The sequence below is a fragment of the Pseudophryne corroboree genome, chromosome 10 (assembly GCF_028390025.1).
Source record: "Pseudophryne corroboree isolate aPseCor3 chromosome 10, aPseCor3.hap2, whole genome shotgun sequence".
Classification (NCBI taxonomy): domain Eukaryota; kingdom Metazoa; phylum Chordata; class Amphibia; order Anura; family Myobatrachidae; genus Pseudophryne; species Pseudophryne corroboree.
Genome location: NC_086453.1, coordinates 105830059 through 105851156, shown reverse-complemented (window position 1 = coordinate 105851156; position 21098 = coordinate 105830059). Strand labels below are relative to the sequence as shown.

Genomic DNA, 21098 nt, shown 5'->3' with positions numbered 1-21098 from the left:
ATCAGAGGAATTGAATGACGTGTGTGATGAAGCGTGGGTTAACCCCGATAGAAAACTGCTAATTTCCAAGAAGTTATTGGCATTATACCCTTTCCCACCAGAGGTTAGGGCGCGCTGGGAAACACCCCCTAGGGTGGATAAGGCGCTCACACGTTTATCAAAGCAAGTGGCGTTGCCGTCTCCTGATACGGCCGCCCTCAAGGATCCAGCAGATAGGAGGCTGGAAACTACACTGAAGAGTATATACACACATACTGGTGTTATACTGCGACCGGCAATAGCCTCAGCCTGGATGTGCAGTGCTGGGGTAGTGTGGTTGGATTCTCTGACTGAAAATATTGATACCCTGGATAGGGACCGTATTTTATTGACTCTAGAGCAATTAAAGGATGCTTTCCTTTATATGCGAGATGCTCAGAGGGATGTTTGTACTCTAGCATCAAGAGTAAGCGCGATGTCCATATCTGCCAGAAGAAGTTTATGGACGCGACAGTGGTCAGGTGATGCGGATTCCAAGAGGCATATGGAAGTATTGCCATATAAAGGAGAGGAATTGTTTGGGGTCGGTCTTTCGGACCTGGTGGCCACGGCAACTGCCGGCAAATCCACTTTTTTACCTCAGACCCCCTCCCAACAGAAAAAGACACCGTCTTTTCAGCCGCAGTCCTTTCGCTCCTATAAAAAGCGACCAAAAGGACAGTCTTATCTGCCGCGAGGCAGAGGAAAGGGTAAGAAAGGGCAGCAAGCAGCCCCTGCCCAGGAACAGAAGCCCGCCCCGGCTTCTACAAAGCCATCAGCATGACGCTGGGGCTTTACAAGCGGACTCAGAAACGGTGGGGGGTCGACTCAAGATTTTCAGCAATCAATGGGTTCACTCACAAGTGGACCCGTGGGTCCTGCAGATAGTATCTCAGGGTTACATGCTGGAGTTCGAAAGGTCTCCCCCTCGCCGGTTCCTAAAGTCTGCTTTACCAACGTCTCCCTCAGAAAGGACGTCGGTTTTGGAAGCCATTCACAAGCTGTATTCTCAGCAGGTGATAGTCAAGGTACCCCTCCTACAACAGGGAAAGGGGTATTATTCCACACTATTTGTGGTACCGAAACCGGACGGTTCGGTAAGGCCTATTCTAAATCTGAAATCCTTGAACCTGTACATAAAGAAATTCAAGTTCAAGATGGAGTCACTCAGAGCAGTGATAGCGAATCTGGAAGAAGGAGACTTCATGGTGTCCTTGGACATAAAAGATGCTTATCTACATGTCCCGATTTACCCCTCACACCAAGGGTATCTCAGGTTCGTGATACAAGACTGTCATTATCAGTTTCAAACGCTGCCGTTTGGGTTGTCCACGGCCCCTCGGGTCTTTACCAAGGTAATGACCGAAATGATGGTTCTTCTACGAAGAAAAGGCGTATTAATTATCCCTTACTTGGACGATCTCCTGATAAGGGCAAAGTCCAGAGAACAGCTGGAAGTCGGTGTAGCGCTAACACAAGTAGTGCTTCAGCAACACGGGTGGATTCTAAATCTTCCAAAATCTCAATTGACCCCGACAACACATCTGCTGTTCCTGGGCATGATTCTGGACACGGTTCAGAAAAAGGTATTTCTCCCGGAAGAGAAAGCAAGGGAGTTATCCGAACTTGTCAAGAACCTCCTAAAACCAGGAACTGTGTCAGTACATCAATGCACAAGAGTCCTGGGAAAGATGGTGGCTTCGTACGAAGCGATTCCATTCGGCAGATTCCATGCACGAACATTTCAGTGGGATCTGCTGGACAAATGGTCCGGATCGCATCTGCACATGCATCAGCGGATAACACTGTCACCGAGAACAAGGTTGTCTCTCCTGTGGTGGTTGCAGACTGCCCATCTGTTAGTGGGCCGCAGATTCGGCATACAGGACTGGGTCCTGGTGACTACGGATGCCAGCCTACGAGGTTGGGGAGCAGTCACAAAGGGAAGAAACTTCCAGGGCGTGTGGTCAAACCTGGAGACGTCTCTTCACATAAATATACTGGAGCTAAGAGCGATCTACAATGCTCTAAGCCTGGCAAAATCGCTGCTTCAGGGTCAGCCGGTGTTGATCCAGTCCGACAACATCACGGCAGTCGCCCACGTAAACCGACAAGGCGGCACGAGAAGCAGGAGTGCAATGGCAGAAGCTGCAAGGATTCTGCGCTGGGCGGAGAATCATGTCGTAGCACTGTCAGCAGTGTTCATCCCGGGAGTGGACAACTGGGAAGCAGATTTCCTCAGCAGACACGACCTTCACCCGGGAGAGTGGGGACTTCATCCAGAAGTTTTCCACATGATTGTGAACCGTTGGGAAAAACCAAAGGTGGACATGATGGCATCTCGCCTCAACAAAAAATTGGACAGGTATTGCGCCAGGTCAAGAGACCCTCAGGCAATAGCTGTGGACGCTCTGGTAACACCGTGGGTGTACCAGTCAGTGTATGTGTTCCCTCCTCTGCCTCTCATACCAAAGGTACTGAGAATTATACGGAAAAGAGGAGTAAGAACAATACTGGTAGCTCCGGACTGGCCAAGAAGAACTTGGTATCCGGAACTTCAAGAGATGCTCACGGAGGATCCGTGGCCTCTACCTCTAAGAAGGGATCTGCTTCAGCAGGGACCTTGTATGTTCCAAGACTTACCGCGGCTGCGTTTGACGGCATGGCGGTTGAACGCCGGATTCTAAAAGAGAAGGGCATTCCTGAGGAAGTTATTCCTACTTTAATTAAAGCCAGGAAAGAAGTGACCGCACAACATTATCACCGCATTTGGAGAAAATATGTTGCGTGGTGTGAGGCCAAGAAGGCTCCAACGGAAGAATTTCAATTGGGTCGATTCTTACATTTCCTGCAAGCAGGATTGTCTATGGGCCTCAAATTGGGGTCCATTAAAGTTCAAATTTCGGCCTTATCAATTTTCTTCCAGAAGGAATTGGCGTCAGTGCCTGAAGTACAAACTTTTGTCAAAGGTGTACTACATATACAACCCCCAATAGTGCCTCCAGTGGCACCGTGGGATTTGAACGTGGTTCTAAATTTTCTCAAATCTCATTGGTTTGAGCCTTTAAAATCGGTAGATTTAAAATACCTTACATGGAAGGTAACCATGCTGTTGGCCCTGGCTTCAGCCAGGAGAGTTTCGGAGTTGGCAGCTTTGTCATACAAAAGCCCATATCTGATATTCCATTCGGACAGGGCAGAATTGAGGACACGTCCTCAATTTCTCCCTAAGGTGGTTTCGGCATTTCACTTGAACCAGCCTATTGTGGTGCCTGCGGCTACTAGCGACTTGGAGGACTCCAAGTTACTGGACGTTGTCAGAGCATTAAAAATATATATTTCAAGGACAGCTGGAGTCAGAAAATCTGACTCGTTGTTTACATTGTATGCACCCAACAAGTTGGGTGCTCCTGCGTCTAAACAGACGATTGCACGTTGGATATGTAGTACAATCCAACTTGCACATTCTGTGGCAGGCCTGCCACAGCCTAAATCTGTAAAGGCCCATTCCACAAGGAAAGTGGGCTCATCCTGGGCGGCTGCCCGAGGAGTCTCGGCATTACAACTTTGCCGAGCAGCTACGTGGTCAGGGGAGAACACGTTTGTAAAATTTTACAAATTTGATACTCTGGCTAAAGAGGACCTGGAGTTCTCTCATTCGGTGCTGCAGAGTCATCCGCACTCTCCCGCCCGTTTGGGAGCTTTGGTATAATCCCCATGGTCCTGACGGAGTCCCAGCATCCACTAGGACGTTAGAGAAAATAAGAATTTACTTACCGATAATTCTATTTCTCATAGTCCGTAGTGGATGCTGGGCGCCCATCCCAAGTGCGGATTGTCTGCAATGCTTGTACATAGTTATTGTTACAAAAATCGGGTTATTACTGTTGTTGTGAGCCATCTGTTCAGAGGCTACTTCGTTTGTGTTATCATACTGTTAACTGGGTTCAGATCACAAGTTGTACGGTGTGGCTGGTATGAGTCTTACCCGGGATTCAAGATCCTTCCTTATTGTGTACGCTCGTCCGGGCACAGTACCTAACTGAGGCTTGGAGGAGGGTCATAGGGGGAGGAGCCAGTACGCACCATGTGACCTAAAAGCTTTTTTAGATGTGCCCTGTCTCCTGCGGAGCCCGCTATTCCCCATGGTCCTGACGGAGTCCCAGCATCCACTACGGACTATGAGAAATAGAATTATCGGTAAGTAAATTCTTATTTTTTATTTTATTTATTTTTTGGGGGGGAGGGGGGTGTTATGGTTAGAAATGGTTATCTGGCTACTCAATAATAGGCAACTTTAAACAGGAAGATTTCTCTTTTTGTCCTGATCTGTCCATTATTTGTAGACAGCCCAGGTCCGCACCCAGCCCCAAAACCCTACTTTACGCAGATTTCTGCTCTCCCTTTGGGAGGGTGTAGGTATAAATCCGCAATATGTACAGCCTCTGCGCTGGTCACTTAAGTCAGGAGCTCCAGGTGGCCAAAACTATTCTATTGCTCCCACGATGCCCCATATCAAACTGTAAGGAGTGTATAATTTTCTTGCAATGACTATAAGATGCTTTTTATGCAGTTACCTCCTCTTAGCAGCTACAAGCAGTAGAACAATTTATAGAGCGCCTGAGACTTAACATACGGGAAGCTTATCTTTATAGATCGATAAGCAAAGAAATGATCTAGTTAATCATTGTATTATTGTAATGCAATCTGGGTTTTCTAATTAAATGTAATCCTATTTATACTTCATATGCTCATTTTTCCGGAGTTGCTACAGGCAGCTGTCTCCCCACCTCCTCAGTTTCCCATTTCCATCTTACAGTCGTTGCTGATTCACTAATGTATGAGCTCTTTGGCCTGAATTCCTGGTGTATCTGGTATGTAGCAGGTGGGACAAGCTGCTAAATTAAAATGGCCAAAAGGAACATGATTTTGATTCTTCAGCTCTGTTAGTCTGTGTAACGTTCTCAAAATGAAACTAACCAAAGCGTGGACTTTTATTTTTTTTTTTTTTTAGATTTGAATCTATAGCTGTGCATATACTTTGGCTATATAAGTGAAAACATTTGTTGGCTGGTGCTTATTCGTGCCAGAATTGTCAAATTTTTCATCCAAACTTTTAAAGATACAACTCAACGTTAAGTGTGTGTACTCCCTTTTTTTTTTTTTTTTTATACAAGTCTCTACATTTCCATCGGTATCCGTTCAGATGGTCGACCATGTTATGGTCGACAGTCATTAGGTCGACCACTATTGGTCAACATTGACATGGTCGACATGGACACATGGTCGACACATGAAAGGTCGACGTGAGTTTTTTAACTCTTTTTTTTATTTTGGGGAACTTTTCCATAATTTACGATCCACGTGGACTACGATTGGAACGGTAATCTGTGCCGAGCGAAGCGGTAGCGGAGCGAAGGCACCATGCCCGAAGCATGGCGAGCGAAGCGACGCGGTGCACCAATTGGAGTTCCCAGTCACTTTACGCAAAAAAACGACACAAAAAAAAGTTAAAAAACCCATGTCGACCTTTTCACGCGTCGACCTTTCATGTGTCGACCAATAGTGGTCGACCTAATGACTGTCGACCATAACATGGTCGACCATTCATACCGGAACCATTTCCATCTAAGAAGGGCATTTCAAACACCTCATAATGACGTGGAATTTTTTTTTCTCAGATTTTTGCAAGTTAATTAAAAATAAAAAACTAAGAAATCACATGTACATAAGTATTCACAGCCTTTGCTCAATACTTTGCTGATGCAATTGCAGTCTCAAGTCTTTTTGAATATGATGCCACAAGCTTGGCACACCTATCTTTTGGGCAGTTTCGACCATTCCTCTTTGCAGCACCTCTCAAGCTCCATCAGGTTGGATGGGAAGCGTCAGTGCACAGCCATTTTCAGATCTCTCCAGAGATGTTCAATCGGATTCAAGTCTGGGCTCTGGCTGGGCCACTCAAGGACATTCACAGAGTTGTCCTGAAGCCACTCCTTTTGCTATCTTGGCTGTGTGCTTAGGGTCGTTGTCCCGCTGAAAGATGAACCGTCGCCCCAGTCTGAGGTAAAGAGCGCTCTGGAGCAGGTTATCATCCAGAATGTCTCTGTACATTGCTGCATTCATCTTTCCCTCTATCCTGTCTAGTCTCCCAGTTCCTGCCACTGAAAAACATCCCCACAGCATGATGCTGCCACCACCATGCTTCTGTATGGATGGTATTGGCCTGGTTATGAGCAGTGCCTGGATTCCTCCAATCATGACGCCTGGCATTCACGCCAAAGAGTTCAATCTTTATCTCATCAGACCAGAGAATTTTGTTTTTCATGGCCTGAGAGTCCTTCAGGTGCATTTTGGCAAAACCCAGGCGAGCTGCCATGTGCTTTTTACTAAGGAGTGGCTTCTGTCTGGCCACTCTACCATACAGGCCTGATTGGTGGATTGCTGCACAGATGTTCTCCTCTCTCCACAGGGGAATGATGTAGCTCTGACTGAGTGGCCACTTTCTCCCCTGATCGCTCAGTTTAGACGTCCGGTCAGCTCTAGAAAGAGTACTAGTGGTTCTGAACTTGTTCCATTTACGGATGCTGGAGGCCACTGTGCTCATTAGGACCTTCAAATCAACAGATATTTTTCTGTACCCTTCCCCAGATTTGTGCCTCGAGACAATCCTGTCTCAGAGGTCTACAGACAATTCCTTTGACTTCATGCTTGGTTTGTGCTCAGACATGCACTGTCAAGTGTGGGACCTTATATAGACAGGGTGTGTGCCTTTCCAAATCATGTCCATTCAACTGAATTTACTGCAGCTGGACTCCAATTAAGCTGTAGGAACATCTCAAAGATGATCTTTGGAAACAGGATGCACCTGAACTCAATTCTGGGCTTCATGACAAAGGCTGTGAATACTTATGTACATGTGAGTTCTTAGTTTTTAATTTTTAATAAATTAACAAAAATCTCAAACTTTTTCATGTTGTCATTATGGGGTATTGTGTGTAGAATTTTGAGAGAAAAATGAATTTATTCCTGGTTGGAATAAAGCTGTAACATGACAACAAAATGTGGTAAAAGTGAAGCGCTGTGAATACTCTTTGGATGCACTGTATATAGAGCCAATCACATATGCTTGCATTCTAAACTTCCTAGTACCCACACACAACCACAATGCATGAGTCCAACATAGCCACTTAACCTACCAGTTTTTAGATCTGTCCTAATAGAAGTATAATGGTGTGTACACCCGGTGAGATCTTTTCTTATGAATTTGACTATATAGTCAAAATCGTAAGAAAAGTTAGTGCAGATTGGAAGGTGAAAGTCACCTTGCAATCCCGTTGCGATGCCGATGCACGGTCCGCATCGCAAGAATAGATAAACTGTGCAGGCAAGTCAATTTTGACTATCTCGTGGAAAAGATAGTCAAAATCGCACATAGTCAGTATCGCAAGCACACTCATTATGTGCTTGTGATACTGACCTAGCCCCTGTCGCATAGTGAGAATCGGGGTTAGCCCCAATCTTACCGTGTGTATGAACCTTTAGAGTTAATAGTACTTTGACCACTGTCCCTGAATTACAGCATTACAGGTGTGTGTGTGTGTGTGTGTGTGTGTGTGTGTGTGTCTTTTTCAGCTGGATTTGCGTGTAACCTAAATAAGGCACTCAAGTCTAGGTATATGCAATTGCCGGCGAATCGCGGCAATTTTTCGCCCGTTTTTTAATTCGACACAATTCGACCATCTAATTCCGGCAAGTGGGTGCCGGAATTCAACATATTCAATAAAAAACGGATTCGACAGTCCCGCTGTCGAAAAACGGCCGATTTGACGGATTTTGATTAGATTTTTAAAAAACGGGAAAAAACCCGGAAAAAAATTGCGTGGGGTCCCCCCTCCAAAGCATAACCAGCCTCTGGCTCTTCGAGCCGGTCCTGGTTCTAAAAATCCGGGGGGAAAACTGACAGGGGATCCCCCGTATTTTTAAAACCAGCACCGGGCTCTGCGCCTTGGGCTGGTGCAAAAAATACGGGGGACAAAAAGAGTACCCTGGAGGAGTGGGGACCCCTTCAATCAAGGGCTCCCCCCCCCCCCCCTCCAGCCACCCAAGGGCCAGGGGTGAAGCCCGAGGCTGTCCCCCCCCCCCCCCCCCCCCCCCCCCCATCCAAGGGTTGCGGATGGGGGGCTGATAGCCTTTTGAAAAAATGAAAGAATATTGTTTTTCCAGTAGTACTACAAGTCCCAGCAAGCCTCCCCGCAAGCTGGTACTTGGAGAACCACAAGTACCAGCATGCGGGAGAAAAATGGGCCCGCTGGTACCTGTAGTTCTACTGGAAAAAAAATACCCAAATAAAAACAGGAGACACACACCGTGAAAGTAAAACTTTATTTCACACCTGCTGACACACACATACTTACCTATGTTGACCCGCCGACTGGCACGTCTCCAATGTCGCCGACGATCCGGGGTACCTGTGAATAAAATTATACTCATCTGATCCAGTGTCCAGATTATAATCCACGTACTTGGCAAAAAAAAAAACGAACAGCCGGACCAGGCGGACTGAAAGGGGTCCCATGTTTACACATGGGACCCCTTTTCACCGTATGCAGAGACCCCCGTGACTCCTGTCACAGAAAGGTCTCTTCAGCCAATCAGGAAGCGCCACTTCGTGGCACTCACCTGATTGGCTCTGCGCGTCTAAGCTCAGACGCGCATTGCACAGCTCCCTCCATTACTTTCAATGGTGGGAACTTTGTGGTCAGCAGTGAGGTCACCCCGCGGTCAGCGCCCCACCGCTGACCGCAAAGTTCCCACTATTGAAACTAATGAAGGGAGCTGTGCGATGCGCTGTCTGCCAGCTCAGACGCGCATACAGCAATCAGGAGAGTGCCACGAAGTGGCGCTTCCTGATTGGCTGAAGGGACCCTCTGTGACAGCAGTCACGGGGGGGTCTCTGCATTCGGGGAAAGGGGTCCCATGTGTAAACATGGGACCCCTTTCAGTCCGCCTGGTCCGGGTGTTCGTTTTTGTTTTTTTTTTGCCAAGTACGTGGATTATAATAAAAGACCACAGGACACTGTATCAGGTGAGTATAATTTTATTTTCAGGTACACCGTGGATTCTACTTGGACAAGTGGACAGAGGTCTGCGTGTGAACATAGGTAAGTATGTGTGTGTCGACATGTGTGAAATAAAGTTTTACTCTCACGGTGTGCGTGTCCTGTTTTTATTTGGGTATTTTTTTTCCAGTAGAACTACAGGTACCAGCGGGCCCATTTTTCTCCCGCATGCTGGTACTTGTGGTTCTCCAAGTACCAGCTTGCGGGGGAGGCTTGCTGGGACTTGTAGTACTACTGGAAAAAAATATTCTTTTATTTTTTCAAAAGGCTATCAGCCCCCCATCTGCAGCCCTTGGATGGGGGGGACAGCCTCGGGCTTCACCCCTGGCCCTTGGGTGGCTGGAGGGGGGGGGACCCCTTGATTGAAGGGGTCCCCACTCCTCCAGGGTACCCCGGCCAGGGGTGACTAGTTAGTTGCATATTTAATGCCACGGCCGCAGGGCGTTGTATAAAAGTGACCCCCGGCTGTGGCATTATCTACCCAGCTAGTGGAACCCGATGCTGGTGTTAAAAATACGGGGGACCCCCTACTCTTTTTGTCCCCCGTATTTTTTGCACCAGCACCAGGCGCAGAGCCCGGTGCTGGTTTTAAAAATACGGGGGATCCCATGTCAGTTTTTCCCCCCGGATTTTTAGAACCAGGACCGGCTCGAAGAGCCCGAGGCTGGTTATGCTTAGGAGGGGGGACCCCACGCATTTTTTTTTTTTCTGATTTTTACCATTCCATTTAAAAAATAATAATATTTTAAAAAATATATAAATAATACTTGTGCCTCCAAAATAGACAAACCAAGTACCTAATCCCTTCTAATATAAATAGATATGCTATTACCAATTAAAAAAACACAAAAAAAAACCTGTTTTTACATTTTTTTTATTAGATTCCGCCAGCAAAGTGTGGCGGTTTGAAAATGACGAATTTACTGTCTAAAAGCACTGTTGTCGAATTTACAATCTTCAATTGAATATACTTTTGTCGAATTGCCGCATTTGTACCCTTGCAGAAATGTCGAATTTGACAAATGTCGAATTTTGAAAGTCCCTTTTTTTGACAAAAAGTACTGAATTGCATTGTCGAATTTTTTTTGGGGGGGCGAAAATGTCCCGTTTTTCGACATTTTCGGGAATTCGACCGCAATTGCATATACACTAAACCACTAAACCACTCTAGCTGACATTTGGCATTGCACCTGGCGATCTGAGGCTTGCTGTCCCTTCATCCGTACATCACAGAGAATTCTGTACAGACCAAACAGGCAAAATTCATATAGGAAGTAATCTCTGCTAATTATATGTAATAGAAAACTCATCATATAGAATGTATTCTGAATTACTGTATTAGTGCTTTTAAACCTCCCACATACTTCCGTGTGTGAGAGCAGTCTTATCTGATTATCATTTTACCAATGGCAGATGGACAAAGGGCATTGCATGTTATTGGTCCTGGGTTTCCAGGCATTGTGTGGTTGGCCTTTACCCCTGCTGTTCCAGGCCCAACCCGTTAGAGGCTATTGCTCTGATTCAGCTGAAGAAATTCCACATCTCTCTTGTGCCTTCTCTGTGGCGTGTATCCTTCCAAAATGAAAAACCATCTTCATTTTAAAACCTATCTACAGTGAAGTATTTCAGAAGACTCGAAGGGGTATATTTACTAAAGTCTGGTCCGGTTTTAGTCCTTTGTGGTGCCCCACCCCATGTAAAATAGGGACAGTAAAATATATGGGCGTGGCTTCATGGGGAATGGTCGTGGGCACAGAATAGTACCAATTCACATTACACCACACAGTAGTGTCCTTCAGTCACATTACACCACACTGTATTACTCCTTATACACATTACGCCAGTTAGAGACCCTTTTTATACACATTACACCAGGTAGAGCCCCTTTTATACACGTTACGCAAGGTACAGCCTCTTATACATGTTATGCCAGGTAGAGCCCCTGACACACGCTATGCCAGGTAGATCCTCTCTATAGAGTTTGTATGTGTGCCATCTGCCCCGCTGCCTGTGCCCCCGTCACTCGCCAGCTCCCTGGGTTCCTGCCGGCTATAGGTCCCCCGGCTCCTGCCCATCTCTCCTACTTCCAGCTGGGGACAGGTCGGAACCTCCTACTACAACACACTATATCGGCACCACCACTGCGTGATCTTGCGAGAGCGCTGGTTCCTGGAAGTCCTGTGGCAGCTACAGTCCCGGTGGTCCCTGATGTAACCAGCTGGGCACATTCACCTCTCACCAGTGACATTGGAAACCAACGGGGACCTAGGAAAAAAAAGATGGTGGCATTGCTCCACCACGTCGCCGCTGCGTAGAAGGTGATCAACCAGCACACGGAAGGGTAAATATTTGTGGCCCTGGGGGGATCGGGACACCGACCCTCCTGAACACATCACCCCCAACATCATCTAACATACTCCAACCAGATTTAGAACTTTGCAAAAAATTCACTGACTGTATTTAAGGAACACTGGAGAGACTCTGTAACCCTTGGCACAATTAACATTGGTAACACCAGAGTACCTATGCTTATTTATGTAATAATATCCTTGCTCATGTATACTTACAGTAATCAATTAAAAAATGAATTAGTGTCTGCTCCCGTGTAACATATTGTGATCATAAATTGGAGCACTGTGACACAGTTTTACAGAATTACAATCTTATCTAAACAAGTGCATACCATCTCCTAATAGTACAGGCGCCGACCCACCCCCATAACCGTCATACCTCACTGTTGCAGACTGGAGTGTATACATGCTGATCCCCCCCCCCTCCCCCCTCTCTCTGTGACATGGTTGCAGAGTGGCGTGTATATGCTGATCCTCCCTCCTTAATACATTTATGTAACACACACATCTCCCATCTCCTCCTGCAGCTGATATTGCAGCATGCATTGGGCGGGTCTGTATGTCCCCTGACGGGCGGGTGAGCAGAGTGTCTTGGGGTGGGAGTGAGCTGTGCGGTGATTGGCGGATATGGAAGGCCCAGCCTCCGCGTTCCTCTCACTTTTGGTTTGCAGTAATCGCAGCTCGGATACATTGTATCATCCTCCTGTGTCCAGGGTCGGACTGGCCCACAGTGGTACCAGGGAAACCACTGGTAGGCCCCACTGCCTGAGTGCCCACTCCTCCCTCTAGGGATCAGGTTCCAGACTGTGCACTTGTATTATACATGGTAGATATGTTGCATTACACTGCACTAGACTATTGGGGGTAATTCTGAGTTGATCGCAGCAGGAAATTTTTTAGCAGTTGGGCAAAACCATGTGCACTGCAGGGGAGGCAGATATAACATGTGCAGAGAGAGATAGATTTGGGTGTGGTGAGTTAAATCTGCAATCTAAATTGCAGTGTAAAAGTAAAGCAGCCAGTATTTACCCATCACAGAAACAAAATAACCCACCCAAATCTAGCTCTCTCTGCACATGTTATATCTGCCCCCCTGCAGTGCACATGGTTTTGCCCAAATGCTAAAAAATTTCCTGCTGCAATCAACTTGGAATTACCCCCATTGTGTATTTCAAGCCTCTGTGGAGGCTGGCCACACCCTTAAGTATGGGCCCCTATCGCTGCATCCCCCCCGGTGGGCCCTTCATGCCCCAGTCCGACACTGCCTGTGTCTGGTGCAGAGCGGTCGGATATCCCGTTGCCCCCCATTACTGCATTACGCCGGGTGGAAGTAGCGTCCAGCGGGGGGCAAGGTGCCAGTGTGATGCAGGCGCTGGTGGGGTGACTGCGGCAGTGTCCTTAGGCTGCAGCACCCTTGTTGTCCGCCCTGCTAGCCTGCACCTAAAATCTACACTGACTAAAGTGTGGGATTATAGTGCCCATAGCAACTCCTCACGTTCTAGAAAATAATAGCTAATTGAAGTTATACTACAACGGCTTTCGAATGATGATCGTGCATTCTCCTGCTGAATTCCATATAAAGTGTCTGATCATCTCAGTCTGGTGCTGGGATTTGTCTCTCTAGTCCAATGTGCAATTCATGTCTCTGTATGTGTACCTTAATTGAGAAATATTTAAATTGTGTTTTATAGCAAAACCTTGTAAGCAATTTTTAAATGAATTATTTATTTAATATGCTGCTGTACATTGTAAATCTCTCTAAAAACAACGGCAGGCGGGAGGGAAGGAAGGAAGGAACAGACTACCAATATCGAATGTTTCAACACATTGCTTTCCTATCAGTTACATCCTCGGGTTCCTTTTTAAACTTTTTTTTTTTTTTTTTTTTTACTGCTAGGTTTTGGTAGAGTATAGGCAGAAATGTTTCACACCGTTGATATATGTGGTAAAAGGGAAATTGTGAGAATGGTTGAAATATTTGCTGTGTAGTATTATTATTATTATTATTTATTATTATTATTATTATTATTATTATTATTATTATTATTATTATTAATATTAATTTTAGTTTTTTTTTTTTTTTTTACCAGTTACTTATATAGCGCACACATATTCCGCAGCGCTTTACAGAGAATATTTGCTCATTCACATCAGTCCCTGCCCCAGTGGAGTTTACAATCTACAATCTCTATCACATGTACACACACATTCACGCCTAGGGTAATTTTGTTGGGAGCCAATTAACCTACCAATATATTTTTGGATTGTGGTTGGAAACAGGAGTACCTGGAGGAAACCCACGCAAATACGGGGAGAATATACAAACTCCGCACAGGTAGAGCCATAGAGGGAATCGAACCCATGACCTCAGTGCTGTGAGGCAGTAATGCTAACCATTACACCATCCGTACCGCCCTAATATGTGTGCGCTATATTATAACGAATAAGAAAGATGTGTTGGTCATTGCTGTGCAAACTTAAGTTTTACAGTTAAGAGGAGGGGGGATGCAATGCCCCATGGGAGTGTTATAAATGTATTGCATTTTAAACATGTAATCAGTGTCTGATGGGGGCAAGAAGTACCCACCGGAGGAATGCAATTGTAGCGCCCGTGTCTAGAGGCAGGGTGTGAAAAAAGTATTTTTTTTTTTTCTTTTATCAGATTTTTTTTCTTTGCATTATTTTTTTAATTGAAATTGGATTATAATAAAAATGATAAAGTAAACAAATAAACCAAGTAAAACCAATAATACAAAGTTCTTTTAAAATACTGTAACTTGTCTTTAATATGTTTAGTTAACTTTACAGTGTCACAATGAAGCATGGCATGGCACAGCAAACTACGCACAATTCACACAAACTGCAAAAGGGAAGAAACGGCACTGATGTTAAGTTACAATAGTTTGCAATTGCCTGATTTGTAAATCTGAATAAGCCTACACATTGGGTTTATTGAACGCCTTAAAAAGAAACCAGTTTTGCAGCTTTGTCTGTACCCAATCGCTTTTCTGACTGCACCAAACCAAATGTTGAAAATATTATTTCTACTGAAGGCGATGATGCTGTAGCGATTGCTGTACTGCTACCGTGATATTTTCACTGCCAGCTACAGTTTCTGCACCAATGTGCATTTTCCACCAATCTATTTGTGCTACTGTTGACACAACATCGTGGTCAAACGAGGTCATTAAACGGGGTTGCTTTTGCTTGGAACTTTACTAGTGTTGGTAGGAGTGTATAAATGTGGATATTTCTCTAGCTATTGAAAAATGTTTAAAAAAATAAATAAATAAAAATAAATTATATATATATAATATTTCTCTTACGTCCTAGAGGATGCTGGGGACCATGAGGATAGACGGGCTCCGCAGGAGACATGGGCACCTCAAGAAAGACTTTAGGTATAGGTGTGCACTGGCTCCTCCCTCTGCCCCTCCTCCAGACCTCAGTTTACTACTGTGCCCAGAGGAGACTGGGTGCATTACAGGGAGTTCTCCTGAGTTTCCTGTCAGAAAGTATTTTGTTAGGTTTTTTATTTTCAGGGAGCCTGCTGGCAACAGACTCCCTGCATCGAGGGACTGAGGGGAGAGAAGCAGACCTACTTCTGTGAGTTTCAAGGCTCTGCTTCTTAGGCTACTGGACACCATTAGCTCCAGAGGGATCGGTACGCAGGTCTCGCCCTCGCCGTCCGTCCCAGAGCCGCGCCGCCGTCCTCCTCACAGGAAAAGAAGACTTCAAAGGCGGCAGAAGACTTCATGATCTTCACTGAGGTAACGCACAGCGGTGAAGCTGTGCGCCATTGCTCCCATACACCTCACACACGGCAGTCACTGTAAGGGCGCGGGGGGGGGGGGCGCCCTGGGCAGCATATAAACCTCTTTCTGGCAAAAATAAGTATATATACAGTTGGGCACTGTATATATAATGAGCCCCCGCCAGTTTTCAGTATATTTGAGCGGGACAGAAGCCCGCCGCCGAGGGGGCGGGGCTTCTCCCTCAGCACTCACCAGTGCCATTTTCTCCACAGCACAGCGCTGAGAGGAAGTTCCCCGGACTCTCCCCTGCTTAACCAACGGTGAAAGAGGGGTTTGAAGAAGGGGGGGGGACGGGACGGGACATAATTTGGCGCATTTATAGATGTTCAAACAGCGCTACTGGGTAAACATATATTTATATAGTGTTTTTTCCTGGGTCATATAGCGCTGGGTGTGTGCTGGCATACTCTCTCTCTGTCTCTCCAAAGGGCCTTGTGGGGGAACTATCTTCAGATTAGAGGATTCCCTGAGTGTGTAGTGTGTCGGTACGCGTGTGTCGACATGTCTGAGGTAGAAGGCTTTCAGGGGGAGGAGGAGGAGAGAATGAGTGTGGTGTCTCCGTCGACAACGCCGACACCTGACTGGATGGATATGTGGAAGGTTTTAAGTGCTAATGTAAATTTATTGCACAAAAGATTAGACAAAGCTGAAGCTAGGGAACAGCCAGGGAGTCAACCCATGTCTGTCCCTATGTCTCAGGGACCTTCGGGGTCTCAAAAGCGCCCACTATCCCAAATTGTAGACAAAAGATGTTTTGCATATCACAGAGGAACCCCCTGTCCCGGACATGAGGGCACACGTATAAAGGAAAGAAACCTGAGGTAACCTTTCCCCCCCTCACATGAGTTAAACGAATTATGTGAAAAAGCTTGGGAATCTCAAGACAAAAAACTGCAGATTCCCAAAAGGATTCTTATGGCGTATCCTTTCCCGCCAATGGACAGGATACGGTGGGAATCCTCCCCTAGGGTCGACAAGCCATTAACACGCTTATCCAAAAAGGTAGCGCTGCCATCCCAAGATACGGCTACCCTCAGGGACCCTGCTGACCGCAAGCAGGAGGTTATCCTGAAGTCCATTTACACACATTCTGGTACCTTACTCAGACCGGCGATTGCGTCGGCCTGGGTTTGTAGCGCGGTGGCAGCATGGACAGATACCTTAACAAAAAGAAATAAATCTGCACAGGATATAACAATTATTTTACAATAAGTTAGAAATATTATGGTTAAACCAACATGAGAGCCTACTAGAATGATGCGTTCAGCAGATGGTTGGTGGTGCTCCCGGAAGATAGTTATGACAACTATGAAACAACAAGTATGGTCCTTTAAAGAGAACAAAGGACCAAAAAAGCAACTATAAGCCTTTTCCTGGGCACACTTGAAAAAAAAGAAATGATGAAATTATTAAGACATAGCGTTTATTAATGTATACTTTAAGAAAAAACGAGAGCTGGCGTCAATAATTGAAGAACATAGGTGTTCATATGTGCTAATGTACCTATCATAGGCAAGATAATAATTTAAGTGAGCGAAAATAAATAAAGCCTCATTCACAAAAAAATGAATCGTATATATCCTCTATGGTCAAAATTTTGTATGAGTGAGGTCACTACCTCGATATAGTCTAATAAATGCTGTAACCTGAGACCAGGTTGATGCACTGGGTCCCACAATGTTTTAGCTGCTGGAGAGTAAAATACCTACGGTACCTAGTATTCCCTGGTGGTTCCCCATCCAGGTACTGACCAGGCCCTGCAGTGCTTGGCTTCCAAGATCAGACGAGTTTGGGCATACTCAGTGCGGTCTGACCGTAGGTAGGTCTGTCTCCTAGGCGCACCGTCGACCGATTGTTTTGGGACCCAGGAGGTCAATCACAGAATGAGTACCAGGCTATGTTTATATCAGAGAATGGGATAAGTACCAGTTTTTGTTAGTGTCAGAGAATATTGATGCAATAAATTGCTGAATAGTTACTAAATGATCTAGTCAATGGTGATTTGAGGCAAAAAAAATAACCGTGAGGTTTTGGAATTTCCAAGATCAAACTCTACCATAGTTTTGCTCTCAAATAGTCTAAGCAACAGGAGGGCTTTGTAGCGCCCACAATAATCAGGACAATGGAAAATGCGTCTAAGGTACAAAAAACCCTAATTCTCTAATAATGATTTTGGCATTATAATTTGCAGTTACTGCCGTCCCTTGTGAGAGGGTTTCTCTGTCTCCCCCCTTGCCCAGCAATCATGCACCACAAGGAGATATTAAGCACAAAATACATCACATTAATTTGAATTAATCCGCTCTCCCCTATTAGCTAGGGAAGTATATGGTGGACTTTATGGGAGAACATGGGGGAGCTGTGGTTTGGGCACTGAGAACCCGTTTTTCTTACCCAACCTGTTCAGGAGACCCTCAGACCGGTGGACAGAGCAGGAATCGAGGAGTGAGGTGCCGGCGGCCGCGGTCCGTGCGACCGGAAGTTCGGGCGCCGGAACCGGACGTGACGCGCGTTTCGCTCCGAGAGCTTGATCACAAAAAGCTTGGGAATCTCCAGACAAAAAACTGCAGATTCCCAAAAGGATTCTTATGGCGTATCCTTTCCCGCCAATGGACAGGATACGGTGGGAATCCTCTCCTAGGGTGGACAAGGCATTAACACGCTTATCCAAAAAGGTAGCGCTGCCATCCCAAGATACGGCTACCCTCAGGGACCCTGCTGACCGCAAGCAGGAGGTTATCCTGAAGTCCATTTACACACATTCTGGTACCTTACTCAGACCGGCGATTGCGTCAGCCTGGGTTTGTAGCGCGGTGGCAGCATGGACAGATACCTTATCAGCGGATATTGAGACCCTAGATAAGGATACCATTTTATTGACCCTTGGGCATATAAAAGATGCGGTCTTGTATATGAGAGATGCTCAAAGAGACATTAGTCTACTGGGTTCTAGAATCAACGCGATGTCCATTTCTGCTAGACTAGTCCTATGGACCCGGCAATGGACAGGTGATGCCGACTCAAAAAGGCATATGGAGGTTTTACCTTACAAGGGTGAGGAATTGTTTGGGGAAGGTCTCTCGGACCTGGTCTCCACAGCTACAGCGGGTAAATCAAATCTTCTACCTTATATTCCCTCACAGCCTAAGAACGCACCACATTATCAAATGCAGTCCTTTCGATCACAAAGAAACAAAGTACGAGATGCGTCCTTTCTTGCCAGAGGTAAGGGCAGAGGACAAAAGCTGCACAACACAGCTAGTTCCCAGGAACAGAAGTCCTCCCCGGCCTCAACAAAATCCACCGCATGACGCTGGGGCTCCACTACAGGAGTCCGCCCCAGTGGGGGCACGTCTTCGAATTTTCAGCCACATCTGGGTTCACTCACAGGTGGATCCCTGGGCAATAGAAATTGTTTTCCAGGGTTACAAGCTGGAATTCGAAGAGGTGCCTCCTCGCCGGTTTTTCAGATCGGCCCTGCCAGCTTCTCCCCCAGAAAGGGAGATAGTGTTAAATGCAATTCACAAATTGTATCTTCAACAGGTGGTGGTCAAGGTTCCCCTGTTTCAACAAGGGAGGGGATATTACTCAACCCTATTTGTGGTCCTGAAACCGGACGGTTCGGTCAGACCCATTTTGAATTTAAAATCCCTGAACCTATACTTGAAGAGGTTCAAGTTCAAGATGGAATCGCTCAGAGCGGTCATCGCCAGCCTGGAAGGGGGGGATTTTATGGTATCTCTGGACATAAAGGATGCATACGTTCATGTTCCCATTTATCCACCTCATCAGGCGTACCTGAGATTTGCGGTACAGGATTGTCATTACCAATTTCAGACGTTGCTGTTTGGGCTTTCCACGGCCCCGAGGATTTTCACCAAGGTAATGGCGGAAATTATGGTGCTCCTGCGCAAGCAGGGTGTCACAATTATCCCGTACTTGGACGATCTCCTCATAAAAGTGAGATCAAGAGAGCAGTTACTGAACAGTGTGTCACTTTCACTGAAGGTGTTACAGCAACACGGCTGGATTCTCAACATCCCGAAGTCGCAGTTGGTTCCTACGACTCGTCTGACTTTCTTGGGCATGATTCTGGATACAGACCAGAAAAAGGTTTATCTTCTGATAGAAAAAGCTCAGGAACTCATGACTCTAGTCAGGAACTTATTGACGCCAAAACAGGTGTCAGTGCATCACTGCACTCGAGTCCTGGGAAAGATGGTGGCATCATACGAAGCCATTCCCTTTGGCAGGTTCCATGCGAGGACTTTCCAGTGGGACCTATTGGACAAATGGTCCGGGTCGCATCTACAAATGCATCGGTTGATCACCCTGTCCCCCAGAGCCAGGGTATCTCTCCTGTGGTGGCTGCAGAGTGCTCACCTTCTAGAAGGCCGCAGGTTCGGCATTCAGGATTGGATCCTGGTGACCACGGACGCGAGCCTCCGAGGTTGGGGAGCAGTCACGCAGGGAAGAAACTTCCAAGGTCTTTGGTCAAGTCAAGAGACTTGTCTTCACATCAACATCCTGGAACTGAGGCCCATATACAACGCCCTACGTCAAGTGGAGGCCTTACTGCGCGACCGACCAGTTCTGATCCAGTCAGACAACATCACTGCAGTGGCTCATGTAAACCGCCAAGGCGGCACAAGGAGCAGAGTGGCAATGGTGGAAGCCGCCAGGATTCTTCGCTGGGCGGAAAATCATGTAAGCGCTCTGTCAGCAGTGTTCATTCCAGGAGTGGACAACTGGGAAGCAGACTTTCTCAGCAGACACGACCTGCATCCAGGAGAGTGGGGACTTCATCAGGAAGTCTTCGCACAGATTGCAAGTCAGTGGGGACTGACATGATGGCGTCCCGCCTCAACAAAAAGCTACAGAGGTATTGCGCCAGATCAAAAGACCCTCAGGCGGTAGCTGTAGACGCCCTAGTGACACCGTGGGTGTTCCAGTCGGTCTATGTGTTTCCTCCTCTTCCTCTCATACCCGAGGTGTTGAGAATAATAAGAAAAAGAGGAGTGAGAACAATTCTCATTGTTCCAGATTGGCCACGAAGGACCTGGTATCCGGATCTGCTGGAAATGCTCACAGAAGATCCGTAGCCTCTTCCTCTACGACAGGACCTGTTGCAACAGGGGCCCTGTCTGATCCAAGACTTACCGCGGCTGCGTTTGACGGCATGGCGGTTGAACGCAGGATCCTAGCTGAAAAAGGCATTCCGGATGAGGTCATTCCTACGCTGATAAAGGCTAGGAAGGACGTGACAGCTAAACACTATCACCGTATATGGCGAAAATATGTTTCTTGGTGTGAGGCCAGGAATGCTCCTACGGAAGAATTCCATCTGGGCAGTTTCCTTCACTTCCTACAGACTGGAGTGAATTTGGGCCTAAAATTAGGCTCTATTAAGGTTCAGATTTCGGCCTTATCCATTTTCTTTCAAAAAGAATTGGCTTCTCTCCCAGAAGTACAGACTTTTGTGAAGGGAGTGCTGCATATTCAGCCTCCGTTTATACCTCCGGTGACGCCTTGGGACCTTAACATGGTGTTGAGTTTCCTTAAGTCGCACTGGTTTGAACCACTTCAAATGGTGGAGTTAAAATATCTCACTTGGAAGGTGGTCATGTTATTAGCCTTGGCTTCGGCTAGGCAAGTGTCGAATTGGCGGCTTTGTCTCATAAAAGCCCCTATCTGGTTTTCCATATGGATAGAGCGGAATTGCGGACCCGTCCTCAATTCTTACCTAAGGTGCTGTCATCTTTTCATATGAACCAACCTATTGTGGTGCCTGT

The 21098-nt window shown here is 46.4% G+C and overlaps 1 protein-coding gene and 1 pseudogene across 7 annotated transcripts in view; one reads left to right on the top strand and one right to left on the bottom strand.

Annotated features, from left to right (window-relative positions):
* Window positions 1-21098, top strand: part of EPN1 (epsin 1) — a 237911-nt gene that overhangs the window by 62682 nt on the left and 154131 nt on the right. The gene's annotated exons all lie outside the window — the stretch shown is intronic.
* On the bottom strand, window positions 17009-17127 carry LOC134968042 (5S ribosomal RNA; annotated as a pseudogene).